A 13888-nucleotide genomic window follows, 5' to 3' on the forward strand; every position below is an offset into this window, starting at 1 on the left:
AAGTTTCATTTTGTGCTTGGTAGTTGTTCTCTCTTACGTTAACAGTTACGCCTATTTAGAGCTAATTAGCAAAAATAGAATTCAGAATAATTAAGAGTGGTCAGACTAATTCAAATATGCATGAGATTACTTTGTTTTGGTTCGATGATATCACTTTTTGAAGCACAACAAGAAACTAAAGAAACTTATAAAAAAATTTAAAAAAGGAAATAATTGATTGTTTTGAGTGCTCTGGCACGGTTAGTTTGTCAGAACAGGATGTGGTCCATAATTAGAGCCTATCCATATTTAGGGCCCTTCCCCTACCTACACCTCGGCAATTCAATTTACGTCACAACAAAGACTATACAATCACAGCCGACCTTGACACTGGTGAAACAAGCAGCACCTTGAACCCGAGTAGCCTGTGGTATCCCTATGTTAAAGTGTATTTGATAGAAATCAAGCCCGGCTGCAAATCATGCATAAGAATTATATTGTTAGCAATAAATATTCTCTCTGTTCCTATCAAGTTGTGACCATCCTATCAAAAACTGTACGGGATATATTATAGCGTTGCGCAAAAGTGTACGCTGCGACTGCTAGGTTCTCGGGGTATAAGCAGCTTATGTTCACATAAACAAAATCAGAGTGTTTCAAACAGTTTGAAATGTTATGGCATCAATAAAAACTATTGATTCCTAGGACATCCAATACAGCTCCCGATATAAAGGGTGTATTTGTATCAAAATATGCCTAATTTGTTTTTGAAAAATGCCGAAATTAATTTTTAACTAACAGTTTGGACCAAAACGTTTAGTTATGAGTGCATACACACAAGTTCCCGTCTCCGGTCTACTTTGTGTGTTTATCAAAGGGTAGTTATAACCTGAGCCAACATTATTGCGACATGATTTGAACCGCAACTCTAACATTCATGCTGGTGTCATTTCATTCGAACTTTCTATGCCATTAAAGACATTTAACTTGTCTATCTGATACACTTTTCGGACCAAGATTCCATTCAAATAGGTCACGTGACCGCCGCACTAATAAGGATACCTTCAACATCAACCCGACAAAAATGTACTGTTCAAATAACCTGCGAAAATTCACATTTGGCTCACCTCTTGAACTTCGATACAGGCTGTTATAAAAATCTTGAGAATGTTGCCTCTGATTTCAAACAAGTTGTATGTATGTTCCTTACACACAAAAGTCATGGCATATTATCATACGTTGTTTGTATTTTTGACCAAAAATATGACATTTTACACAGACTGAGGCAGTCAGTTTTCCTCGGAGACAGCACCAGCGGTCGAGGTGAACAATGCCTGTCGATATCTGTGTCAAATGTCATATTTTGGTAAAAAATACATATAACATTTATGTATCGATTGATTCTAGTCAGAATTTCTTTTATTTTTCTGCGATTGAACACACACAAACATGCTCTCTTTTGTTGTCTCCACTAGCCCCATAAATATAAGCTTTTGTCGGACTCTGACGTCACATAACTTCAAGCCTATTATGACTGAAATCATTTATGTTGCAAAAGTGCGACTTGAAGCAATAGTTTACCAGCGTAGGCATTTTCCACTGGCCCGTCTTTTTCCTCTTACATGTTTCACACATGACAACTGGCTTGAACTTGTGTGTGCAAGTGCGCATGTACCTACGTACACACACACACACACACACACACAGACAGACACACACACACACAAACACACACCCACACACAAACATACACACACACAAACATACACACACACAAACACACACACACACACACGCGGAGACAGAGAGAGAGAGAGGTAGAAAAACGCAGAGAGGGAGAGAGAGATAGCAATAGACAGACAGACAGACAGACAGACAAACAGACAGACTAACCGACAGACTGACAGACAGACAGAAAGACAGATAGTCTCTTCAGCAACGACTGTGGTCAAAGGTAAAAGAAAGTGCACATCCAAGCAATGTATGATATTTTTTTTAATTTATTGAAGCTTCTTAGCATTCTATTGTTATTCTGTCTTTAGATCATATAACTTATCAGTGCGTACATCACTTTTGGTCCTTCCCGGTGTGGTCTTTATAGACAGGTTCCACTGTACGCCAAACCACCACTTCCCTGCCCCTCCCTCAGCTAGTGCAGGGCAACTTCATGATACTCCCAACCACCACTTCCCGCCTCTCCCTCAGCTAGTGCAGGCCTACTTCATGATACTCTGAACCACCACTTCCCGCCCCTCCCTCAGCTAGTACAGGCCTACTTCATGATACTCTTAACCACCACTTCCCGCCTCTCCCTCAGCTAGTACAGGCCAACTTCATGATACTCTGAACCACCACTTCCCGCCCCTCCCTCAGCTAGTACAGGCCTACTTCATAATACTCTTAACCACCACTTCCCGCCTCTCCCTCAGCTAGTACAGGCCTACTTCATGATACTCTGAACCACCACTTCCCGCTCCTCCCTCAGCTAGTACAGGCCTACTTCATAATACTCTTAACCACCACTTCCTGCCCCTCCCTCAGCTAGTACAGGCCTACTTCATGATACTCTTAACCACCACTTCCCGCCCCTCCCTCAGCTAGTACAGGCCTACTTCATGATACTCTGAACCACCACTTCCCGCCCCTCCCTCAGCTAGTGCAGGCCTACTTCATGATACTCTTAACCACCACTTCCCGCCCCTCCCTCACCTGGTACAGGCCTACTTCATGATACTCTTAACCACCACTTCCCGCCCCTCCCTCGGCTAGTACAGGCCTACTTCATGATACTCCCAACCACCACTTCCCTGCCCCTCCCTCAGCTAGTGCAGGCCTACTTCATAATACTCTTAACCACCACTTCCCGCCTCTCCCTCAGCCAGTGCAGGCCTACTTCATGATACTCTTAACCACCACTTCCCCGCCCCTCCCTCAGCTAGTGCAGGCCTACTTCATGATACTCTGAACCACCACTTCCCGCCCCTCCCTCAGCTAGTACAGGCCAACTTCATAATACTCTTAACCACCACTTCCCGCCTCTCCCTCAGCTAGTGCAGGCCAACTTCATGATACTCTTAACCACCACTTCCCCGCCCCTCCCTCAGCTAGTGCAGGCCTACTTCATGATACTGTGAACCACCACTTCCCGCCCCTCCCTCAGCTAGTACAGGCCAACTTCATAATACTCTTAACCACCACTTCCCGCCTCTCCCTCAGCTAGTGCAGGCCTACTTCATGATACTCTTAACCACCACTTCCCCGCCCCTCCCTCAGCTAGTACAGGCCTACTTCATAATACTCTTAACCACCACTTCCCCGCCTCTCCCTCAACTAGTACAGGGCAACTTCATGATACTCTTAACCACCACTTCCCGCCCCTTCCTCAGCTAGTGCAGGCCTACTTCATGATACTTTTAACCACCACTTCTCGCCCCTCCCTCAGCTAGTACAGGCCTACTTCATGATACTCCGAACCACCACTTCCCGCCCCTCCCTCAGCTAGTGCAGGCCTACTTCATGATACTCTTAACCACCACTTCCCGCCCCTCCCTCAGCTAGTACAGGCCTACTTCATGATACTCTTAACCACCACTTCCCGCCTCTCCCTCAGCTAGTGCAGGCCTACTTCATGATACTCTGAACCACCACTTCCCGCCCCTCCCTCAGCTAGTGCAGGCCTACTTCATGATACTCTTAACCACCACTTTCCGCCCCTCCCTCAGCTAGTACAGGCCTACTTCATGATACTCTGAACCACCACTTCCCGCCCCTCCCTCAGCTAGTGCAGGGCAACTTTATGATACTCTTAACCATCACTTCCCGCCTCTCCCTCAGCTAGTGCAGGCCAACTTCATGATACTCTTAAACCCCACTTCCCTGCCCCTCCCTCAGCTAGTGCAGGGCAACTTCATGATACTCTTAACCACCACTTCCCGCCTCTCCCTCAGCTAGTGCAGGGCAACTTCATGATACTCTTAACCCCCATTTCCCTGCCCCTCCCTCAGCTAGTGCAGGCCTACTTCATGATACTCTTAACCCCCACTTCCCTGCCCCTCCCTCAGCTAGTGCAGGGCAACTTCATGATACTCTTAACCACCACTTCCCGCCTCTCCCTCAGCTAGTGCAGGGCATGCGACTTCATGATACTCTTAACCCCCATTTCCCTGCCCCTCCCTCAGCTAGTGCAGGCCTACTTCATGATACTCTTAACCACCACTTCCCGCCTCTCCCTCAGCTAGTGCAGGCCAACTTCATGATACTCTGAACCACCACTTCCCGCCTCTCCCTCAGCTAGTGCAGGCCAACTTCATGATACTCTTAACCACCACTTCCCGCCTCTCCTTAAGCACTTCCCGCCTCTCCCTCAGCTTGTACAGGCCTACTTCATGATACTCTTAACCACCACTTCCCCGCCCCTCCCTCAGCTAGTACAGGCCTACTTCATGATACTCTGAACCACCACTTCCCGCCCCTCCCTCAGCTAGTACAGGCCTACTTCATGATACTCTTAACCACCACTTCCCCGCCCCTCCCTCAGCTAGTACAGGCCTACTTCATGATACTCTGAACCACCACTTCCCGCCCCTCCCTCAGCTAGTACAGGCCTACTTCATGATACTCTTAACCACCACTTCCCGCCCCTCCCTCAGCTAGTACAGGCCTACTTCATGATACTCTGAACCACCACTTCCCGCCCCTCCCTCACCTAGTACAGGCCTACTTCATGATACTCTGAACCACCACTTCCCGCCCCTCCCTCAGCTAGTACAGGCCTACTTCATGATACTCTTAACCACCACTTCCCGCCCCTCCCTCAGCTAGTACAGGCCTACTTCATGATACTCTGAACCACCACTTCCCGCCCCTCCCTCAGCTAGTACAGGCCTACTTCATGATACTCTGAACCACCACTTCCCGCCCCTCCCTCACCTGGTACAGGCCTACTTCATGATACTCTGAACCACCACTTCCCGCCCCTCCCTCGGCTAGTACAGGCCTACTTCATGATACTCTGAACCACCACTTCCCGCCCCTCCCTCAGCTAGTACAGGCCTACTTCATGATACTCTGAACCACCACTTCCCGCCTCTCCCTCAGCTAGTACAGGCCTACTTCATGATACTCTGAACCACCACTTCCCGCCTCTCCCTCAGCTAGTGCAGGCCAACTTCATGATACTCCCAACCACCACTTCCTGCCCCTCCCTCAGCTAGTGCAGGCCTACTTCATGATACTCTTAACCCCCACTTCCCTGCCCCTCCCTCAGCTAGTGCAGGGCAACTTCATGATACTCTGAACCACCACTTCCCGCCTCTCCCTCAGCTAGTGCAGGGCATGCAACTTCATGATACTCTTAACCCCCATTTCCCTGCCCCTCCCTCAGCTAGTGCAGGCCTACTTCATGATACTCTTAACCACCACTTCCCGCCTCTCCCTCAGCTAGTGCAGGCCAACTTCATGATACTCTGAACCACCACTTCCCGCCTCTCCCTCAGCTAGTGCAGGCCAACTTCATGATACTCTTAACCACCACTTCCCGCCTCTCCTTAAGCACTTCCCGCCTCTCCCTCAGCTAGTACAGGCCTACTTCATGATACTCTTAACCACCACTTCCCCGCCCCTCCCTCAGCTAGTGCAGGCCTACTTCATGATACTGTGAACCACCACTTCCCGCCCCTCCCTCAGCTAGTACAGGCCAACTTCATAATACTCTTAACCACCACTTCCCGCCTCTCCCTCAGCTAGTGCAGGCCTACTTCATGATACTCTTAACCACCACTTCCCCGCCCCTCCCTCAGCTAGTACAGGCCTACTTCATAATACTCTTAACCACCACTTCCCCGCCTCTCCCTCAGCTAGTACAGGGCAACTTCATGATACTCTTAACCACCACTTCCCGCCCCTCCCTCAGCTAGTGCAGGCCTACTTCATGATACTTTTAACCACCACTTCTCGCCCCTCCCTCAGCTAGTACAGGCCTACTTCATGATACTCCGAACCACCACTTCCCGCCCCTCCCTCAGCTAGTGCAGGCCTACTTCATGATACTCTTAACCACCACTTCCCGCCCCTCCCTCAGCTAGTACAGGCCTACTTCATGATACTCTTAACCACCACTTCCCGCCTCTCCCTCAGCTAGTGCAGGCCTACTTCATGATACTCTGAACCACCACTTCCCGCCCCTCCCTCAGCTAGTGCAGGCCTACTTCATGATACTCTTAACCACCACTTTCCGCCCCTCCCTCAGCTAGTACAGGCCTACTTCATGATACTCTGAACCACCACTTCCCGCCCCTCCCTCAGCTAGTGCAGGGCAACTTTATGATACTCTTAACCATCACTTCCCGCCTCTCCCTCAGCTAGTGCAGGCCAACTTCATGATACTCTTAAACCCCACTTCCCTGCCCCTCCCTCAGCTAGTGCAGGGCAACTTCATGATACTCTTAACCACCACTTCCCGCCTCTCCCTCAGCTAGTGCAGGGCAACTTCATGATACTCTTAACCCCCATTTCCCTGCCCCTCCCTCAGCTAGTGCAGGCCTACTTCATGATACTCTTAACCCCCACTTCCCTGCCCCTCCCTCAGCTAGTGCAGGGCAACTTCATGATACTCTTAACCACCACTTCCCGCCTCTCCCTCAGCTAGTGCAGGGCATGCAACTTCATGATACTCTTAACCCCCATTTCCCTGCCCCTCCCTCAGCTAGTGCAGGCCTACTTCATGATACTCTTAACCACCACTTCCCGCCTCTCCCTCAGCTAGTGCAGGCCAACTTCATGATACTCTGAACCACCACTTCCCGCCTCTCCCTCAGCTAGTGCAGGCCAACTTCATGATACTCTTAACCACCACTTCCCGCCTCTCCTTAAGCACTTCCCGCCTCTCCCTCAGCTTGTACAGGCCTACTTCATGATACTCTTAACCACCACTTCCCCGCCCCTCCCTCAGCTAGTACAGGCCTACTTCATGATACTCTGAACCACCACTTCCCGCCCCTCCCTCAGCTAGTACAGGCCTACTTCATGATACTCTTAACCACCACTTCCCCGCCCCTCCCTCAGCTAGTACAGGCCTACTTCATGATACTCTGAACCACCACTTCCCGCCCCTCCCTCAGCTAGTACAGGCCTACTTCATGATACTCTTAACCACCACTTCCCGCCCCTCCCTCAGCTAGTACAGGCCTACTTCATGATACTCTGAACCACCACTTCCCGCCCCTCCCTCACCTAGTACAGGCCTACTTCATGATACTCTGAACCACCACTTCCCGCCCCTCCCTCAGCTAGTACAGGCCTACTTCATGATACTCTTAACCACCACTTCCCGCCCCTCCCTCAGCTAGTACAGGCCTACTTCATGATACTCTGAACCACCACTTCCCGCCCCTCCCTCAGCTAGTACAGGCCTACTTCATGATACTCTGAACCACCACTTCCCGCCCCTCCCTCACCTGGTACAGGCCTACTTCATGATACTCTTAACCACCACTTCCCGCCCCTCCCTCAGCTAGTACAGGCCTACTTCATGATACTCTTAACCACCACTTCCCGCCCCTCCCTCGGCTAGTACAGGCCTACTTCATGATACTCTGAACCACCACTTCCCGCCCCTCCCTCAGCTAGTACAGGCCTACTTCATGATACTCTGAACCACCACTTCCCGCCTCTCCCTCAGCTAGTACAGGCCTACTTCATGATACTCTGAACCACCACTTCCCGCCTCTCCCTCAGCTAGTGCAGGCCAACTTCATGATACTCCCAACCACCACTTCCTGCCCCTCCCTCAGCTAGTGCAGGCCTACTTCATGATACTCTTAACCCCCACTTCCCTGCCCCTCCCTCAGCTAGTGCAGGGCAACTTCATGATACTCTGAACCACCACTTCCCGCCTCTCCCTCAGCTAGTGCAGGGCATGCAACTTCATGATACTCTTAACCCCCATTTCCCTGCCCCTCCCTCAGCTAGTGCAGGCCTACTTCATGATACTCTTAACCACCACTTCCCGCCTCTCCCTCAGCTAGTGCAGGCCAACTTCATGATACTCTGAACCACCACTTCCCGCCTCTCCCTCAGCTAGTGCAGGCCAACTTCATGATACTCTTAACCACCACTTCCCGCCTCTCCTTAAGCACTTCCCGCCTCTCCCTCAGCTAGTACAGGCCTACTTCATGATACTCTTAACCACCACTTCCCCGCCCCTCCCTCAGCTAGTACAGGCCTACTTCATGATACTCTGAACCACCACTTCCCGCCCCTCCCTCAGCTAGTACAGGCCTACTTCATGATACTCTTAACCACCACTTCCCCGCCCCTCCCTCAGCTAGTACAGGCCTACTTCATGATACTCTGAACCACCACTTCCCGCCCCTCCCTCAGCTAGTACAGGCCTACTTCATGATACTCTTAACCACCACTTCCCGCCCCTCCCTCAGCTAGTACAGGCCTACTTCATGATACTCTGAACCACCACTTCCCGCCCCTCCCTCACCTAGTACAGGCCTACTTCATGATACTCTGAACCACCACTTCCCGCCCCTCCCTCAGCTAGTACAGGCCTACTTCATGATACTCTTAACCACCACTTCCCGCCCTTCCCTCAGCTAGTACAGGCCTACTTCATGATACTCTGAACCACCACTTCCCGCCCCTCCCTCAGCTAGTACAGGCCTACTTCATGATACTCTGAACCACCACTTCCCGCCCCTCCCTCACCTAGTACAGGCCTACTTCATGATACTCTTAACCACCACTTCCCGCCCCTCCCTCGGCTAGTACAGGCCTACTTCATGATACTCTTAACCACCACTTCCCGCCCCTCCCTCAGCTAGTACAGGCCTACTTCATGATACTCTTAACCACCACTTCCCGCCCCTCCCTCAGCTAGTACAGGCCTACTTCATGATACTCTGAACCACCACTTCCCGCCTCTCCCTCAGCTAGTGCAGGCCAACTTCATGATACTCCCAACCACCACTTCCTGCCCCTCCCTCAGCTAGTGCAGGGCAACTTCATGATACTCTTAACCACCACTTCCCCGCCCCACCCTCAGCTAGTGCAGGCCTACTTCATGATACTCCCAACCACCACTTCCCCGCCTCTCCCTCAGCTAGTACAGGCCTACTTCATAATACTCCCAACCACCACTTCCCCGCCTCTCCCTCAGCTAGTACAGGCCTACTTCATAATACTCCCAACCACCACTCCCCGCCCCTCCCACTGCTAATGCAGGCCTACTTCATGATACACGTACTCCCAACCATCACTTCCCCGCCCCCCCCCCCCCTCAGCTACTGCAGGCCAACTTCAAGATACACCCAACCACCATTTCCCCGCCCCTCCCTCAGCTAAAGTAAGGCAACTTCATGATACATGTACTCCCAACCATCACTTTCCCGCCCCTCCTCAAGCTCCAAGATACTCCCAACCCCTCCCTCAGCTAGTGCAGGCCAACTTCATGATACTCCCTACCACCACTCCCCCCCCCTCCCTTAGCTTGTGCATGGACATTTTAGCAAGTAGAATTCCTTTTGTCTTCTTCACCTTTTGATTTAGAAAGTACGGTATACAAATATTTTTGAATTTACCTCGCAGACTGCGTACATTTAAGATAAAATTGGCATCTGCTACTGCTTGTATTTGTTCTGCAGACTTGATGAGAAGTTGTACTTTTGAGAACAGAATTGCTTAGCAGCCTGTGTAGCATGGCGAATGAATTAGAGTGCAGGCTGTAGTAAATCTATTTGAATAAGAAGAACATAATGTCATAGTTGATGAAACATCTACGGCATTGCCTGAAAGAGATGTGCACTTTCTTCTTGTGTTTGAGTAAACTGTCATTGTTCATCAAGAGGTGAGCAACAAAGACAAACCAAGGCAACGACAAACAGACATCTGAAGCTCACACAACGACAAACAGACATCTGAAGCTCACACAACGACAAACAGACATCTGAAGCTCACACAATGACAAGACACAACACAGAACAATCAACACCACCAACACAATTACTGAGGTGGAACTAGAAATACACATGAAAAGCAGCATTTGCCATGTTTTACAATTCACGAATGTGTGCGTGTAAGCGCCAGGTTTTCACACGACAAGGAGACTGCATCAAGGCTTACACACAACAGGTCAAAAGGTACCACGCATACGTTTTAAAACGTGTATAAATAAATGTTATGCGAAAAATATGGCCCGTGTGTAGATACATTGTTGTGTACTCTTAAAGCTTAATGCTCAGTCGTATCATGAGAGGAAAAGTCGTGGATGCACTTTCCCCCAAGTTGTCCTGTTTTCCGCTCATGATCTCAGTCAAGAATGATTGAATTTGCTGAAAACCATTTTTAGGTATAACCAACTGATCTTTTGGAAATCTTTATACAATCATTTGTTTTAGTCTGAACTATAGAACAATGTTTTTTAAAGTTGTCATTCATTAAAGTAAAGAGAAATTATGTCCGTTTTGTAATTTAAAGCATGTTTTTTAAAGCATGGGTGGTGCAACACAAAAACAGTGTTTGCTAAAAACAGGGGACACGAAATCTAACGCCAAAAACAGAGCAAAAGACACGTTGAAACTGCATAACTGCACGAGGTGAGAGCGTAAATTATGTCTCCCTATTTTGGGGAATTCCGGTTTCCCGCAAGAGTTACCTTGTCTTAGCTTGGTCTATTCTACTGTCTATTAATTTTCCTAAATAGTTTAGAATTAAAATGAAATCAAGGACTTGGATGACTTGAGAATACTTCACATTTTCTGGCTGTGAGCCATTGTTTTTTGCCTTTTCTAACGCTGGAAGCAAAGTACACAGGTTGTAATAGAAGTGTCAAATTAATCAGAGAAGCGAAGAGGTTCTTATTTTACCCTTTTGTTTATTTACCTTTCGCGACCCATCGAACTCTTGTAAACAGCACTGTCGTCAAAGGATCATCGTTCCTAATTTGTTTAATATTTTGTCAGACTTTTCCAAATAAATGACCGATTATGTACGGATCGCCGTTAATTGTTTGACTGTATGGAACGCATTAAGTGGAAAACTACAGGGGGGGCATCGTAAGCTTGCTTACGATGGGCAAGGGAGCGAACTGGTAAGAGTTAAGCTTGCATTTCATGTTTGTTGTAAACCTGGTATCACACAGCAAGCCATGTACATTTAGTATTATCTATTTACCGCACTTAAACAGGTCATGCCTTACAGAGGTACGTCATTTAACTAAGCCGCATAGAAACAACGAATTATTTTCACCAGTTTTGAATTAATTAAAGGCACAGTGCAGCTCACATCCTTCGTTTTGCGTTTTTGTTGCAGCTGATTGCATTTACAGTTAAAAAAAATCCTCCTATAGTAGTAAAACAAACCCAAAACTACCCAACGACGACATCTGTGAAGCTCGACAGTTTCTTGTTCACGCGAGTGCATAAATTAACCTAGTTATCATAGTGGTGTTTGGTCGGAGTTCGATTCAACTGAGTGATTCCGGCCTCCATTTTGTTTTACACAAACTCATGATGATGTCTGACATAGTTTGCTATAGTGACGTGTCTTTTTGTGCATGATGTGATCTACCTGATCTAAATTTAGATCCAAATATAGGTCAAGCAAGACCAGCCGGGACAGAGTCCGAAATTAATTCGTAAACAAAATCGCAGTTCTTGACTCTTTGGGTGCAAGTCAATGAAACTTGGTAGTTCTTCTAACGGATAGCTGCCTGAGGTATGACTAAAAGCCCCTGGGGCTCCGTGCACCTGGATTTGACAAGTTCAGTACCTTTAAACACGTTAAGGCAATTCCAGGACAGACTAGCAAGATAGGGTTTCTCTTTAGAAATAAAAAATGCAATTATTGCAGACTATATTACAGACTATATTGCAGACTATATTGCAGACTATATTTCAGACTATATCCCAATGAACTTTTTTGGAAAAAGTGAAGGAATGAAATACAATAAATTACCAAACGACTTGTGGAAGCGTGAGCCAAAGTCTCCTTGCTGTCTGAAACCCATGCGATAAGAAATGTCCACCTACCTTACACTTCCTTCCCGGTCAGCGTGTGTTGTTGAAGCTTGTAACACCTGAACAAAACAAATTCAAGGTGTGTTTCTCAAAAAGCAAGAAGATGGAGCACTAAACAGAAATATGCAAAACAGTAACAGAAACAAAAAGTTCACACTTACATTTGACTATGTACGTAAGTGTCTGTAAGGGATAAGGAACATGGGGTTGCGGCGGTAAATAATTTTGAGGATTAAAGATCTTTGTTAATTTGAAAGAGACTGACTCCACGTAAGTCTCCCTGACTGTTGTATATAATTAAACCCTTTCATTTTATCTTATTCATGTACTTGACAGACACAAAGTTGGTTTCTTGACGTACCCGTTTTCATATTTTATGAAATGATGCACAGTTGTGTATGGACGACTGTATTTACAGTCTATCTATACATTATTGAGAACTTTGCCCATGATTCAAACAAGTTGTACATATGTTCATAACATACAAAAGTCAGGCTTATTACATACAGCAGTAAAGATTATTGTGTGCTTTTTCCAATGACCATGTTTAATTTGTGAATATACTCCCTTTGGCTCTTCCAGGTGCCCTTGGTTGCAAAATAAGGCTTTGTTGACACAACTTTTGAGCAATTATAAAATAGAAGATTGCAATTACGGTGCAGCCTATGACATGCTTCTCCACGGGGAACATACTTTTCGAGCCGATTTTGTGAAAACGAGATATAAAACAAGAGCAAAGTAATCCAGATTTTCTTTGAACAAGTCGCGTAAGGCGAAAATACAATATTTAGTCAAGTAGCTGTCGAACTCACAGAATGAAACTGAACGCAATGCCATTTTTCAGCAAGACCGTATACTCGAAGCATCGTCAGTCCACCGCTCATGGCAAAGGCAGTGAAATTGACAAGAAGAGCGGGGTAGTAGTTGCGCTAAGAAGGATAGCACGCTTTTCTGTACCTCTCTTTGTTTTAACTTTCTGAGCGTGTTTTTAATCCAAACATATCATATCTATATGTTTTTGGAATCAGGAACCGACAAGGAATAAGATGAAAGTGTTTTTAAATTGATTTCGAAAAAAAAAATTTGATAATAATTTTTATATATTTAATTTTCAGAGCTTGTTTTTAATCCGAATATAACATATTTATATGTTTTTGGAATCAGCAAATGATGGCGAATAAGATAAACGTAAATTTGAATCGTTTTATAAATTTTTAATTTTTTTTACAATTTTCAGATTTTTAATGACCAACAGCATTAAATAATTTTTAAGCCTCCACGCTGATATGGAATACCAAAGTCCGAGCTTTGTCGAAGATTATTTGACCAAAATTTCAACCAATTTGGTTGAAAAATGAGGGCGTGACAGTGCCGCCTCAACTTTCACGAAAAGCCGGATATGACGTCATCAAAGACATTTATCAAAAAAATGAAAAAAACGTTCGGGGATTTCATACCCAGGAACTCTCATGTCAAATTTCATAAAGATCGGTCCAGTAGTTTAGTCTGAATCGCTCTACACACACACACAGACACACACACACACACACGCACACACACACACACACACGCACATACACCACGACCCTCGTTTCGATTCCCCCTCGATGTTAAAATATTTAGTCAAAACTTGACTAAATATAACAAGAGCAAAGTAATCCAGATTTTCTTTGAACAAGTCGCGTAAGGCGAAAATACAATATTTAGTCAAGTAGCTGTCGAACTCACAGAATGAAACTGAACGCAACGCAACGCAGCAAGACCGTATACTCGTAGCATCGTCACTCCACCGCCCGTGGCAAAGGCAGTGCCCGTGGAATTGACAAGAAGAGCGGGGTATTCGTTGCGCTGAGAAGGATAGCACGCTTTTCTGTACCTCTCTTCGT

General features: G+C 46.9%; 1 protein-coding gene across 1 annotated transcript in view; it reads right to left on the reverse strand.

Annotated features, from left to right (window-relative positions):
* Positions 1-12064, reverse strand: part of LOC138956734 (polycystin-1-like protein 3) — a 35752-nt gene extending 23688 nt beyond the window's left edge. Inside the window, exon 1 of the mRNA XM_070328012.1 lies at positions 12015-12064. The gene's annotated coding sequence lies outside the window, so the exon portion shown is untranslated. The remainder of the gene's footprint in view (positions 1-12014) is intronic.
* Between the last annotated feature and the right edge of the window lie 1824 nt (positions 12065-13888).

Source organism: Littorina saxatilis, unplaced genomic scaffold, assembly GCF_037325665.1.
Source record: "Littorina saxatilis isolate snail1 unplaced genomic scaffold, US_GU_Lsax_2.0 scaffold_563, whole genome shotgun sequence".
NCBI lineage: Eukaryota > Metazoa > Mollusca > Gastropoda > Littorinimorpha > Littorinidae > Littorina > Littorina saxatilis.